The sequence below is a fragment of the Phascolarctos cinereus genome, unplaced genomic scaffold (assembly GCF_003287225.1).
Source record: "Phascolarctos cinereus isolate Bilbo 61053 unplaced genomic scaffold, phaCin_HiC Scaffold_1;HRSCAF=81, whole genome shotgun sequence".
Classification (NCBI taxonomy): Eukaryota; Metazoa; Chordata; class Mammalia; order Diprotodontia; family Phascolarctidae; genus Phascolarctos; species Phascolarctos cinereus.
In genome coordinates, this window is record NW_027555514.1 from 152,369,307 (window position 1) to 152,385,178 (window position 15,872).

The following is a 15,872-nucleotide window of genomic DNA, read 5'->3' on the forward strand; positions in this document are numbered from 1 at the left end:
CAGAATAATATCTTTATTGACAAAACATAATGTTTCTTTGTTAGAGTTTTCATTATTAGAGGTAGAAGTGATATAGGAGGCACAGGAGTACATTTCAGGATATCAGAAGGAAGGTAGGAGAGAAGTTAAAATAGAAAATTCCATTACATTCTATCTAAAACAAAAAAAAAATAGTACCTGACCTCTAAAGTGCTAGGGAGCTGATCAAATATAATAAGTTTGTATGGTAGTAAGCATTTTAGACTTTTTATTGCACCCACTTCTATAGGTATGGACTTATCTCTCCTAGAAAACAGGTTTCATTGATTTAAATGAATTAATTGGCTGACTCAACAGACCTGCTCAGTCTTTTTTTTTCCCTTTCCTACTTTTCTTCCAAAGATACTTAACAAGCTGTAGGTTTGGGTATGGAAAGGTTTCCATACTACCACTTTACCTAGACCCTGGCCAGAAAATATTGGAAAAATTGTGGAAAAATGGAAAATGTAAATGCTCATGTCCACATGGCACATGAGGAGAATTTTTGAACCCCAAGTTCCTGTCCACCTCTTGTCTTACCTTTTTTTCCCTACTTCTTAGGTCCAAAAAACCAGAGACCCAAGAGTAGACTTTTCTACCATAAGAGTTGGCAGCAGATGGACATTAATGATAGAGTACCAAGAGCTCCTAAAGAAGTAATGATTGAGGCAGACATATTCTCAACCAAATAATAGCCATAGAGAGACCTTTCTGGGTACAGTGATCCAAGAGTCCATCAATACAAAGGGAATTTTCTGGTCAGTAGGCATCTTAGAGAAAAGGCTCACTTACACAGCTTCTAGTGTAAGAAAAAGTAACAATGAGCAACTAAAAACATAACATGGGAGAAAAACCAAACTTTGTTACCTACTATTTGAGTAATTCAAATAGTGGGAAAGGGTATTGCTTGATTAAGATGTTTCCAAGCATATTTCCTACTAGGGTGAAGGAGTGTGGTGTGTGTGTGTGTGTGTGTGTGTGTGTGTGTGTGTGTGTGTGTGTGTGTATTCATATACACTTGTATATTCACATACATACATATACACATATGTGTATATATTTATTACATCTCTATATTATAAATATTGCATGGCCATCTCCGGTTGTCCTGATCTACATCTTGCCACTGGACTCAGATGGCTTTAGAGGAGAAAGTGAGGCTAGTGACCTTGCATAGCCTTCTCTAACTTAAATCCAATTCATTTGCTAGTCATGACCTCATCTTCCTGATTTCATAGTTGTCAAAGAGAACAAAGGACAAACAAAAACAACAATTATAAATATTACATGTGTGTGTACATGTGTGTCCACACGTGCGCGTATATAAAAACTCCCTTAAGTTTTGTGCATCATCAATGGGCTGAAATAAAGGCTGTCCTATACTTAATAAATGCATTACCTTTAATGCTTGTATAAGATATGAAGTGCCCTTTCACTCTCATCTATGGAGACAAAACAGCACAATTTTCTTAGGTTTTTCCAGAGTACACTTGGTATAGAAACATGAGCCAAAGAATTCAATTTTGGGCCATCCTGCAGATCAGACTCAGTCCTAGATAAGTTCAGAGCTTGGGACTCTAGGTTATAGGTTGCATGTAAAATACCAAATAAGAATCTGAGTGTTAATAGATAGAGTGAAGGGATTAAGACAGAAAAAAGCCTGAGTCCTGCTCAGATAGAGAAGACTAGAGAGGACTGGAAGAGAATCTGGAGAGATCTGTGTGTCTATCAAGTTTCAGGTCTTGAAGGTGCTGCTAATAAAGGACACAAGTTCCTTGGTCCCAGAAGCCATCAGGAATAAACATCTAGTAGCCACAAGGAAAGTCCTTGTGGACCAATGAGGAAAATTACCAACGGTCAGTTCAAAAATTAATCTTCTCACAAACCTGCTGACCACGTGATATGCTGTTAACAGGCAATATGTGACAAAAATAAAGGTTCCATATATGCCTGCCTCTCTCTCCATACACACACATATACACACATATACACACACACTCACATAGCAGCACTTTTTGTGGTGGCAAGGAAGTAGAAACAAGGTTGATCTGTGGGAACAGCTAAACAAATTATGATACGTGAATATAATAGAATATTACTGTTTTAAGAAATAACAAATATGAATATGGAGCAGCATGGGTAGACTTACATTGATGCAAAGGAAGCAGAATAAGAAAAATAAGATTCATAATAATTGCAACAATAGAAATATAAATAAAAATAACAACAAAACAAATTAAAAATAAATATTGTAAATATATGAAGTACGTTCTTGTCTCCAGAGACAAGATATTAAGAGACACTTCCCTAATACTTTGCAAAGGTGTATGTGTGAGGAGGAGAACAGCATTCACAGGTTTGTAACACTGTATATATAACATCATGTTAGACTGACAGATGGGTAGAAGGAAGGAAGGGAAGGAAGTGAAGGAGCAAAGGAATGAAGGACTAAAGGAAAGAACATGTTATTAAGAACATAGAGGTATAAGAACATAGAGGTAGCCCTAAAAGGGACATTAGCCTTCATTAAGCCTAACTCCCTCCTTTATCAGGGGACAAAACTGAGGCACAGAGAGTTTAAAAGACATTCCTGCACCACAAAGCTAGTGTCAGAGGCAGTATTTATACTCTTTCATGTCTTCTGGTCTTCCTGATTTGAAGTGCAACACTCAATATCCACTACACTCCTGAGCCTCCCATGAATACATTTCTATGTATACAAAGACCTTGAGGTAGACAGATCCTCAAAGGCCATCTGAAAAAAAAAAAAAGAGAGAGAGAAGTTTTTATTTCCTTGTTTGAGGAAACTGAGGCTAAGGAAGGTTAAATGACTTGTCCGTGGTCATAGAGATAGTAGTCATAAAAGGGGTTTTGAACCCACATTATTTGATTCTGGGGCCAGTTTCCTTTCCACTGCACCATATCTTCTGCTTTTAATGTTCCTTGTGTCATGTAAGTTATTTGGAACCACCACGGAAACGCAGAAAAGTGAAGGGAGGGAGCAGAAGAAGTGAGATAGACAACCCAAAGCAAGCTGGCTTTTCTATGGGAGTAAACCACAGACACTCAGAAGATCTGAGAATAAGGCTAATTACGTTAACGAATTATTAATAAGAAATTTATAAAGAAACCCCAAAAGGGCGATAATATTGTAGGAGATTCTATACCAGGCTTTTTAAAGCAAAGTCCCTCAATTACTTAGGTTCAATTTCCTCAATTGGTTTCACTTTTGAAAATCATATCATTCTTCAGTCTTAAGGACTACATAGCATAATTGAGGGGGAAAAGCAGACAGATTTGTCCTTAATGTCCTAAATATATGGAGTTGATTGTTACACAGGGTGCTATTTTGGTCACAGCATTATTAGTAACTCTCATTCATTCTGCCAAATCTTCAAAAATGAAATTCTGGATTTTCAATAACAGATTTTATCCATGTTATTCCCCATAGACAGAAAACGTTATTATATTATTCTCCCTGGCCTTTCTCTGCTCAGCACTTTAAGAATGTCTCTTTTTCTTAGAGTGGCTTTTAGAGAAATAGTTACAACATTTAAGATATGAAAACATTCTGAAATGATTTTTTCATGCTATAAATTGGTTCATCCTTTTATGTTGCATGTCTTTATTTCAAGGCCTTTTAAAAAGCGGGATTTTATTTGTCTTCCTTTTTTTTCCCTTTTTTGGTGATGTAGACCTTCATTTTTGAAGTTTCAAGATTAGATTTTTTAAAATTAAGTTTTTGATATTTTTGTTTTTATATACCTACATTTCCCAATGTACATGGACTCCTCCTCCCAAAAAGAAATAATTAAATAAAAGAAAAAATGTTTCAGAAAAATAATCAACATATCAGAAATGTCAGACACTATGCTCAATGTTCCCCACCCATTCTTTGCCAGCTCTACAAAAAAGCAAGGGTGGGCAAATTTTCATATTATCTTCTCTAAGGTCAGGCTTATTCTGTACTTACTTTAATTGGAAAATCAAAATTAAAAGCAATCTGGTAAAAGGGAAAAAAATGCTCAAATAGGGAGACAGCAGCTACCCAACTTAATAACTGTGTCATGTTGAACAAACCACGTTCCCTCTCAGGGTCTCAGTTTACCCATCTGTAAAATGAGGCTAGCCTAAATCAACTGTAATCTCCTTTCTAGCACAAAAGGGCATTTGTGATTCTAGCCTATTAATAAATTTCTTAAGTTGAGACAGTGCCTATGAACTCAGGTTTCGAAATAACAGGCAGATAGAACTTCTAAATATGGAGAATGGGAGAGGTAACCCAGGAGGGTAAAAAAGAAAAAAGAAAAAAAAATTAAAGGAAGAGAATTGAGTATGCACACAATAAGCCAATGAACCTGACATTCTTTTTTTTTTGGACAAAATTCTAGTATGGGCTTTGCAGAACATATTTATTAAATATCTGGAAAAGTAAACAGGTATCACAAAAAACCACCTTGACTTCAAGAGCAAGTCATCAATAATCATCCCTTAATGGATAGCCAAATAGTATGAACACACACACACACACACACACACACACACACACACACACACACAGAATGACAAATTATTAACAATCAAAGGGAACACTTATTGATATTAACAGACATTCAAATAAAAATACCTCTGAGGTTTCAAGTGCTTTGCATAGTGCCTGGCATGTAGTATATGCTTAGTAAATGTTCATTGACTGATTTAAGTGTGATGTATGAAAAGTCTGAGAGACATAATTTCTGGGTAACTAATCATTTTATTAATTATGCTAACAAATAATTAATAAAAAGGTAGCCATTTGGCTTTTTGTCATAAACCAAAGACCCCTCATGGAGGTCTCCCTTGGAAGAGTAGGTATTCCCAACAGGTGGCAATCAACTCTGAACGGTTAACAATTATGAGAAAATGAATATTATAATGAAGGTGGGGCTATCCTAATGAGGGGTTGGGTACATGATTCCGATCATGTCATTCATGGAGAAAGAAAGACCCAGCTAGATTACTACTGCTGCTTGGGGTTAGGGGTGGGAATCTATAGAAACGATCTATCCTCTACCCAGTCAGTGTACAAAGAATGACGGTGGGTTAAAAATTCTACCTAGATTAGATTTCCTTGTAAGATCTTCTAGTTGGGTGTAGCCCTAACTAAGATCAAAAAACATTTACCCAAAGGATTTGGGCAATCTCATCTATCAGCAATGTCCTTCAGATGCTGCCTGAATAATTTACAAGGGTCTGATTTCTGAAAGAGGAAATAGAAAAGGGAAAATCTTAATCTCAATAATTGGTTATTAATATAGGAGAAAAATAATCATTTCTCTCAGAAGTTACATCTGGTAAGTTAGCTAAGATGACGAAAGAGGGAAATAATGTTGAGGGGCTTCTGAAGGACAGGTACACCAACACACTGTTGATGGAGCTCTGAACTGGAAAGCAATTTGAAATTATGTTTTCTAAAAGTTACAAAAATGAACAAGAGAAACAGTGTAACTAATGATTAAAACAATGTAAATGGAAACAAATAAAAAAAGAAACTAAAAACTCTTCAATTAAAATTAGCAAACTTGCCCCTGGAGGAGAGTTGAGAAAACTCACCTCTCTCTTCACAGCAAAGGTGGAAGACAATGGGTGTTGAATATTTAATATGTTCTTAGACATGGCTAATGTGTTGTATTGTATTTGGGTTTTTTTTTCTTTTGCTTAATTACTTTTCCCCCTTTTAAAAAAATATTTGTAATATGGAATAATTCTCTTGATCGATCTATCTATAAGTTACCACAGTTATTTATTGTTTATTATGTCTTTATATTATTCCATGTATCCCTTCCCCTACTTGCAAAGAAATGTATATATACACACATAATAAAATCATTTGATCCTCATAAAAACACTGAGATTGTAATCATTAACAGTAAAGTTAGATGTATGTTAACAGTAAAGTAGGTGCTATGAAATAGGCTGAGAAACCTTAAGTTACTGCCCAGGATAATAACACATTTTATAAGGCAGGATTCTAACTCAGGATTTGCTGATATCAAATCCAGCATTACATCTTCTAGGTCATTTTTGTAATTGAATTAAATGGAATACTGAAGGTACTATTAATTCTTTTGTTTCAGGATTGGAGTTCATTTTCATTTAGTAATCCCATGAGCAATTAAGTACCTACTGGGTGCAGGTACCATGATAGCTATCCATGGATACAAAGACAAAAAAAGAAACAGACATTTCCTTAAAGATCTTAGAATCAACTGATACCATAAGTTCATCAAAATACTTATGCCATTATATACATATATATATGTGTGTGTGTGTGTGTGTGTGTGTGTGTGTGTGTGTGTATGTGTATTATATAATGGCATAAGTGTTTTTACATATATGTGTGTGTATATACACACACATACATATATATGTATGTATACACTGTAAAAATTTGTCCTTGAAATCTTAATTTCCCTGTGAAAACATTTTTAAACTTTCACCTTGTTTTCTACAATTCAAGGAATCAACAAGAAAAAAATTGTAAGGGTTTGTCTTCCCAATGCATGCACAATAATATATTAAATGAATATGTACAAAAATATTTCTCTGTACAATACCAAGGATCAAGACTTTAAATTGTTCTTTCCAAGTGACTCATCTTGGACTTTTCCCCTGTGGTTCTTGTTAGAAAACAATATGAATCAAACTATGAAATTTTCATGAATTGAATCTGCATAATTATTGACAAGGCTTTAACTTATTTATAGCTTTCATTGAAATGGCAATAGTATCATCAAAGGTAGCAACCTTGCACCTAGTTTCACCTTTTCAAAATACAGGAAACAAAAACTTCTAGAAACGTCAAACAAAATGAGAAAGGTATTACAGGGAACTAAAAAGGTATCAAAGAAAATTCACAAAATCTTGTATTTGTGTTTTCAATATTTTAAAGCAACATTATTCAAATGGTAACACAATCTTTTTTATTTACTATTAATGCAATTTCCATTATTTAACTTTTCTACTTAGAAATCATTATTTGATAGGGTGACATATAAAAAGTTAAAAAGATAGTTTCTGTGTAAGTAATGATTTTATTAATCATGCTGGCAACAATTATTGAAGGGGGTCAGTGACACTCTCAAACACCAAAGATCCTTCATGGAACCCACTCAACATCTATATGCCCTTAGAGGAATGGAAATTTCTGAGAGTAGCAATCAATTCTGACTGGTTAACAAGTAATGAGAGAATGAATGTTATGAGAGGTGGGCTTATTCTAATGAAGGTCTGGCTGGGGTGGAGGATGTGACTCTTGGTCAAAGAGACTTATCTATACCCAAAACTCTGCCTTGGGTAATCTAGACAAAAGGGGAATACACATTTACCCAATCTGAGTAAAACACAATGGGCCAGACTCCATCAATTCACCTAAACTAAACTTTCTTTACCTTTTGAATAAATCTGAATTTCCTAGTTGGGTCAGTTTCACCCAGGATTTCATCTCATTATGAGGCCTGCACTTCAAAGGCTGCCTTGAATAACCTACAGGGGTTGATTTCTAAATGAGGAAAGAAAAGAGAAAAAGCTTAGTGCTGATTCAATAATTATTATATAATATATATTATATAATATATATTATATAATATAAATATATTATATTATATATAATTAATCAATATAGGAGAGAAATAATCATTTTTCTCGATATGTAGAATTCCTATTCAAATGAAGAACAATATTATTTATTATACGAAGTAATCCCAATTGTATATAATCCATATTACACACACATATACACACACACACACACACACACACACACACACACGAACCTAAAAGTATATTCTCTTCCCCTGATCTACATCAAAAACTATCTGTGTAATGCTGGACAAGTCACATTAAATTCTGTAGGGCTTAGCTTTCTTATCCATAAAATGAGGCGGCTGGAATAGTTCCTGCCAACTCTAAAATACTGATTCTAGCAATTCACAAGAATTAGGCTATTTCAGACGTGATTTATTGCTACACTACAACAGCTTTTGGAACATCAAACTTGGAGTTAACTATATAACCTGTAAAGTCAGTCATTGGTTCAAAAGGTATATGAGGCTTCCTGTCAGAGATAAACTTTGCCACAAAGTCTCCTTATGTATGACTGACACATGGGGTTTATTTGGACTCCCCAAGCTGCCTGTCCAGCTTTGATTCATTGCTCCATCTTGACCTCCAGCTTCCTAGTACTCCTGGGGTATTTGCAACTCCCTTGATTTGTACCTGACCATTATTATGTGCCATCATCTTTGTTTCATCAGTGATGGCTTCAATGCTGATTTTTTTTCTCAGTCATTTACCCTTCCTCAATGGCGAGTCAATTTTCTTTATTAGCTGGACCTTCTAAAATCAAATTGGAAAAAAAGCATAATGCAATAGTTCTTCCCCCCCAGTTTTGTCAGTTTTGCAGACCTTCTAAATCTGTATGGTTTTATTACTACTATTAGGTACCCATCTACATGTTATGAACAATAAGGCATTAAAATACCTTCTTCACCATTTGGCCAATGAAAATGAAATACCCACTTTTAGACAATGGAGATCTTATTAAAATTTAAAATATGTTATTGGGGAAAAGGGAAACAATATATTATCAGCAACTAACACTATAACCAAAAGTGATTTTATTAGTCATCTAGAAAAGCCTAGAAGGAGCAGAGAACAGAAGAAATTTCTGATGAAATGGAAAGCTTGGGAAAGATAAAAGGCACTGGGCCATCATTAAGAAAACAAAACTATGAAGGGTGTACCAAGAGGACATTTACTGTAGTCATACTGTATGACTGTCTGTGTAATTAGAGCTGTTCCTCTGAGGTATGGGGCACTAAAAGAAAGATATGAGTACTGGTGACAGACTCTTTTGTTTTTATAATTTGGTTAGTGTGGCCTCTAATTAAAATGATCATGAAATTTACCTATTTGTTATATGCAGAAATTCATTGTATGATATGGTTTAGAGCACAGACTAGTCTTCTACACTGGCCTTTTACGAATATTCACTACCCCACTTGGGTAATTTCTGCCCTTCAACCTATGGCTTAAGAAGGAACACCTAAGGTTCAGGAGCCAACCTAGACTTTTGCAAATTAGCCAACTCAGGCAAACAGCTATAACAGAGTTGGGTCAGATCAATCAACAAGAATTTATTTTAAGCACTTACTATGCTACAAAATGATGCCAAATTCGCTGTGGTTTCTGAGAAACCTATGAATTTAAGATGTAAGTATACAATGGCTTGATTAGAGAAAAGTAGCCAAGTCAAATACTTCTTATATCTTAGATACAACTAGCTTCAAATGCTATTATTTCTCATAATTTAACTGCATGAGATTTAGTATTTTATTTGCATTATTGCAATATTTAAGTATTAATTTCTTAATATTTCATTTACTTAGTTTATTATCACTTACTCGTTGTATTAAATTTATTTCAATTCAATAAACATTTAAGTATCTACTACATAACAAGCAATTCAGCTAGAATTCTGGTAGATCACAGAAATAAAAATTACACAGCAATTTAATGGGGGTGGGAGAATGTAACATGCGCACAAATAAGCCCAACAGATACAAGTTAGAATGTGATAAGGGAAAGTAAAGATCCAACCTAAGGAAACTTAAAGTTTTGGGGGATAAAAAACACTTTCAGTTGAGGACACCAGAGAGGGCTTCACAAAGGAGATTACACCTGAAATAAGCCTTTAAGAAAGAGAACTTCAACAAGCTCACGTGGAACATTTCCAGTATTGCAAATAGTCTGCACTAATGAAGAGGCAGGAAAATGCAGACAAAAATCAAGAAATAGCTGGTGGTCCATCTTAGCTGGCATATAAAATAAAGGAAGGGAGTGATATGAAATAAAGATGGAAAGTAAATCTATTTATAACAATATTCATGTTTCTATATGTAACATATGATATATTGTATATAATAATGCTCATATTATATCACATTTATAATTTATAGTAAATACATGTGACTATATGTTTATATGTGTATATATGAATACATAAACATATACATATATGCATAGACACATATATACATTTACATATATGCACATACACATACACAGCATTTAGAGGTGAAAGGAACTTCTGAGATTTTCTATTCCAACTGATTCATTTCACAGATTAGAAAACTAAAGACCACAGAAGACCACATACTTGTCTAAGTCAGTATCTAGAGCATATGGCAGAGCTTACTTAAACTTTTAAGTGTTTACTTTTCCGGAAGTCAAGGTTGTCTAGTTCCTAAGCCAGCTCTTTCCATTACCTCCTCATGCCTTTAAGGCAGATTGTGAAAAGCCTTAAAAAATTAAGCTAAAAAAAATAATTGTTTCATCCTACAGACAGAGGGGAACTGATGAAGATTTTACACAGGAAACTGTAACTTAAGGACATTTTTGCTATCTGAGGGAAGGATTGGAGAGATAAGAGAACAGAGGCAGGGTGACCAGGTAGGAAGCTATGACAAAAGTTCAAGTAAGTGACAAGTTAAAGCTTGAGAAAGGGTGGTCATAGTGTGAGTTTGGGCCAGCTAGGTGACACAGTGCTGGCCCTGAAGTCAGGAAGACTTATCTTCCTGAGTTCAAATCCAGCCTCAGATATTTACTAGCTGCGTGACTCTGGGCAAGCCACTTAACATTGTTTGCCTCAATTTGTCATCTGTAAAATGGGCTGAAGAAAGAAATGGCAAACCACTTCAGCATCTTTGCCAAGAAAACCCCATATGAGGGTTGCAAAGAATCAGACACAACTGAACAAAAGTATAAGTTTGGCTCAAAAACTTGAAGTTTAGGTAACTATGCAGACATTTGTACCAACAATAAAAAAAAAAGCAAGCTGATAGGACAGAATGGTTTAGTGGTGAATATAATATATCTAGAGGCTTTGTGGAATAATGGAAAAAGAGCTAGTCAGGACATACAGGAATTGAGCCTCTCTTCTGATGTATATTATATTAACATGGGAGTCAGGCAGTTCTCCAAGACTAAGTTGCAGAGAAAGTGCTGATCTACATTTGTAGAAGGAATCCCAGTGAAAGCACATCTCCAGTTTAAAAAAAAAAAGCGCCATCTATCTACACCAAGGTAAGATCTTGAGAAGTGGTAGCTCCTATAGAAGAGAACCACTGAATCTCAAAAGCTTTGGATGGTTTATAAAGTATGAAAAGAAGTCTGGAAAGAAGAGACAAGACTCTGGGTCCAGTTTTCCCCACTCATCCAAGGCACGTGACCTACAACAATTGCCACACTGGGTAATTAATACAGGCAGGACATTTGTCTTTCTCTAAATATTTTTCACTGAATGTAATAATAGGATGACAATATTTCAGCTAACCTCAATAGAGTTTTAGCATACAGGTGGGCCTGGAGCCAGGAAGTCCTGAGGTCAAAAACAGCTTCAAACACTGACTAGCGATGTGATCTTGAGTTTATTTACCTCAGTTTCCACATTTGTAAAATCAGGATGATAATAATAGCACTTATTTCCCAGGGTTACTATGAGCATAAAATGAGCTAATATATGTAAAGCACTTTGTAAACTTTGAAGTACTAGATAAATGTTAGGTATTATGATTGAAAAAAGAGTTTAGGCCACTATATAAAAGGATATGGTGGACTATAATATCTATATCTCAGCAAATCAAAACCCTTAATTTGAGCCAAAATTGCCCTTGCCCAAAGTGACACGGTATCAGTTGAATGTCACAAAAATACATCATGTTACTACCCCTATAAGGGGATGCCCCTGACAAAGATTATTCATGAGACAAACTGTCATAAGGCTGACTCCTTGGGTTACTCCTTGCATGGCGTTTTTCTGGCTATTCTCCTGGTTTAGAGGATGTTTCACAAATCTCTGCCTAACCCTCTAGGCTAATCATATTTCTGAAGTCTTTTGGCTGAGACTTCTGTTCCTTCCCTCAGTTCCTGTCCTCCTTCCTTCCAGGCATGTTTCTTCCTTTTAGGCCAAATTCCCTTTAAAAAAAGTGGCACAGCTCCCACACCCAACAATAACCAAAACGCCACAGACTTCCTTACCTTAACTGGGAGTAAATTCCTATAATTATTACAGAAGAAACCTGGAACAGATAAACTGCTTCATGAATAACAATTAGCCTTACGAAACTAAAGCTTATGACAGAATCAAAGAATTACAAAAACTAAGTTAGGCTGGACCTCAGAGGCCAAACTTTACCCCTTAATGTTCCCCTCTTACAACATCACTGAACCTGGGGAAGAGGGAATGTTCAATGTACTGAATCTCCTCATCCTCTTTTCTCCAAATGCTCTAATTTGTCAGTGTCCTTCCTAAATCTGGCACCCGGAAACAAAACACAATGCTCCAAGTGTGGTCTGACCTGAATACAGAAGTTGTTGTTCAGTTATTTCAGTTGTGTCTGACTCTTCGTGACCTCAGTCAAGGTTTTCCAGGCAAAGATAATAGGATACTTTGCCATTTCCTTTCCCAGATTATTTTACATATGAGGAAGCTGAGGCGAACAAGGTTAAGTGGCTTGTCCATGGTCACATAACTAGTAAGTGTCAGAGGCTACATTTGAACTCAGGACCTCCTGACTCCAAGCCTGGCACTCTATCCACCTAGCACAGTAGAATTATTATTCTCTGCATTTTGAATGATAACCTCAATGCAGCCTAGGAAAGCATAATTTATTTTGGACTGCAATGTCACACTGTTCAAATATATTGAACTGGCAGTCCACTGAAACTCCCAAATTGTTTCACAGGCATTGCTGTCTATCTATATCTATCTCAATCCAACACTAAGGTAAATTTTGGGAACCCAGAATATAGGCCTTTAAATTCATCTCTATCAAATTTCATCCTGTTAGATTCAGCTCATCATTATATACTGAGACCTTTCAATATGACACATCACCTAAAATGTTAGCTACACTTCTCAACCTTGTGTCATCCATATATTTGACAAAATATCTTCTATTGTTTTATCGAACTCATTACTGAAGTTGTTGAATGACAGAAGATCAAGGACAGATCCTTCTGACACTTAAAATCTCCTTCATTGGATATTAAGACATTAACACACTTTGATTCCAGACACTCAACCAGTTCCAAGTTGACTTAACTGTATTGTGAATCATGACCCCCAAGAATGGCATGAGTAATCTATTGTAACCTAAGTATACACATCTACAATATTGCTCAGATCTACTAATCTCTTGACCCTGTCAAACAAGAATAATTTCTGGAAAAAAGATATCTTTATGTCAAATATATTTGATAAAAGGCTGATAACTAAGATATAAAGAATAATACACATATATAAGACCAAGACCTATTTCGCCAATATATACATAACAAAGGAGATAAGTGGCTTCCAAAAGAATTATAAAATATCAACAACACTACAAAAGATAACTCCAAATCATTAGTAACAACAGAGTGAAGTATAAATTGTAATTTACACTCAGGATATTGGAAGATGATTAAAGAAAAAAGAGTTAATGCTAGAGAGGCTGGCTACAAGAAGACAGACACTAATGTACTATTGGGGGTGCTATAAATTCATTTAATAATTTTAGAAAAATTCAAAAATAATAGAACAAAAAACCCTGATAATTTTGTGGGGAAAATTATGTGAGAAAAGTCACTAAATTCTCCATACTCTTTTGTCCAGAGATCCTAATGCTGGCTATATACCCCCAAGATAGTCAAAGGCAGAAATGATATTTACATATGTACAACAAAATATTCATAATAGAACTTTTGTTTGAAATCTGAAGGCAGTTAATCTCTATTAATTGGTGGAATAACTGAACAAACTGTGAATTCAAAGAAACAGAGAAAATAAGGAAAGTTGCTTTTTTGTTGAGCTAAGGAACTATAGTTATAAAAAGTCTCACAACACTGTCAGAACTGGCTTTGTGTCTTGCTTGATTTTGTTGCAAAAGAATTTTGTTTGTTGGGGCAGCTAGGTGGTGCAGTAGGTAGAGCACTGGCTCCGACTCAGGAAAAGCTGAGTTCAAATGTGACCTCAGACCCTTACTTAGCTTTGTGATCCTGAGCAAGTCACTTACCTCTGATTGCCTCCCCCTTCCCTGCCCCTTATCTCCCTTCCCCCCAAAAAAGAATTTTGTTTGTTTCAAGGGGATATTCATGGAAGAAGTGAAAAAGAACAGGGAAGTTACATTTAGAAATGGTTATGATATAAAAAACCACAAAGCATCAATAAAACATTAATTTTAAAAATTAAAAGGAAATGAGGCTAATGTTGTCTGGTCTGCCCTTCATAAAGCATTTTAATCTGGTTAGGGACACACTTGCGAATATAGCAGGCTGTGTCTGACATTTCTGTTTTACAGGAAGCCTATCCCAACCATCTTAATTCCAAGTGCCTTTGCTCTTCATTATTTCCTATTTATCTTGCATATAGCTTGTTGGTATACATCTGGTTGCTTGTTGTTCTCTCATTAGATTGTGAGCTCTTTGAAGACAAAGAAAATCTTTTGCATCTTTTTGAATTCCTGGCACTAGCATAGTACATGGTACCCAGTAGGCACTTAATAAATGCTTATTGACTGACTGCCTCCACCTGTACACTGTGCTAAAAACTCAATTAGTGGGCACTCCTGAACAAGTCAATATATTTCCAATAATATTTCTGTCTTTTCTCTCAAAACGATGCTTCAAACTGCTCAGTCATCCGTATTTGACAATCAGAGATTCCTGCCATGCCCTAACACAGACAGAAGCAAATAGAAGCTAATCACAATCATAATTCCACGTATGTAACTAGATGCATCCTTTGTTCTTCTTGCCACTGATCTCCAGATTTCTCTCTGCATTTCCCCACCCGCTTGGCTCTCCATTTGGGTCTACAAATATGACAACAAACATTTCTGTTTTGCTTATTGCTAAGGTAATTTGTCTGAGAAATATTTTATACCTGTTCTCTGTAATCTCTGTCCAGATTGCAAGTTTGATTCATACATTCTTTCTGAAAATGTTTATTCACTGAATTGGCATTCCAGCTTTTCCAATTTTGTCTTTATGGACAGCAATGACTTATCCACTCTAAAATATGTGAATTTGATCCAGTGACAATTACACATTCACCTGCTTATTGAGCCACCCATAAAAATGATTTTCAAATTTTTGCATGCATTTGACTCAGTCAAGGATCATTACATACATACATACATACATATATATACACATATATATACACACACATACATATACATATATACGTATATATACATATATGTGTATATATATACATATATATGTATATATATTTATATATATGTGTGTATATATAGTGCGTGTGCATATATGTGTGTATATATATATATGTGTGTGTATATGTGTGTGTATGTATATATGTGTATATATATATGTGTATATATATATGTGTGTGTGTGTATATATACATATATAAGACCACCTAGTTCACTAGAAATTCTGTGCTTTTGATATTTAGTCTTCATGAGTTTAAACTGACCTTTTCAAAGCTGACCAAATTCCTTGCACGTTGTATTTCACTCTTTCATATTTTCTAGAAAAAATAATTATACTTGTTCCTTCTTACAGTTACTATAATTCCCTTGCTGCTTGACATTTTTTTGCCATGTACTTATAGTTTTTTGGGAAAAATTTTCCTTTCCAATGTCTCATCCTCTGCTTGTTGTAAAAGTTTGTCAAGAGTTTTAAGGTAGACTTTGTAAGACCATCTTAAATCTTTATTCTAACACTTGCTGAATAATGTTTCATGGGGCGTGTGCGCGTATGTACTTTGTATTACCATATACAGACATTCATTTATATAGCATGTC

General features: G+C 35.1%; 1 protein-coding gene across 7 annotated transcripts in view; it reads right to left on the reverse strand.

The window, feature by feature from the left end:
* The window catches only part of CACNA2D1 (calcium voltage-gated channel auxiliary subunit alpha2delta 1), a 665,577-nt gene that overhangs the window by 533,226 nt on the left and 116,479 nt on the right, over positions 1-15,872 (reverse strand). The window lies entirely within an intron of this gene.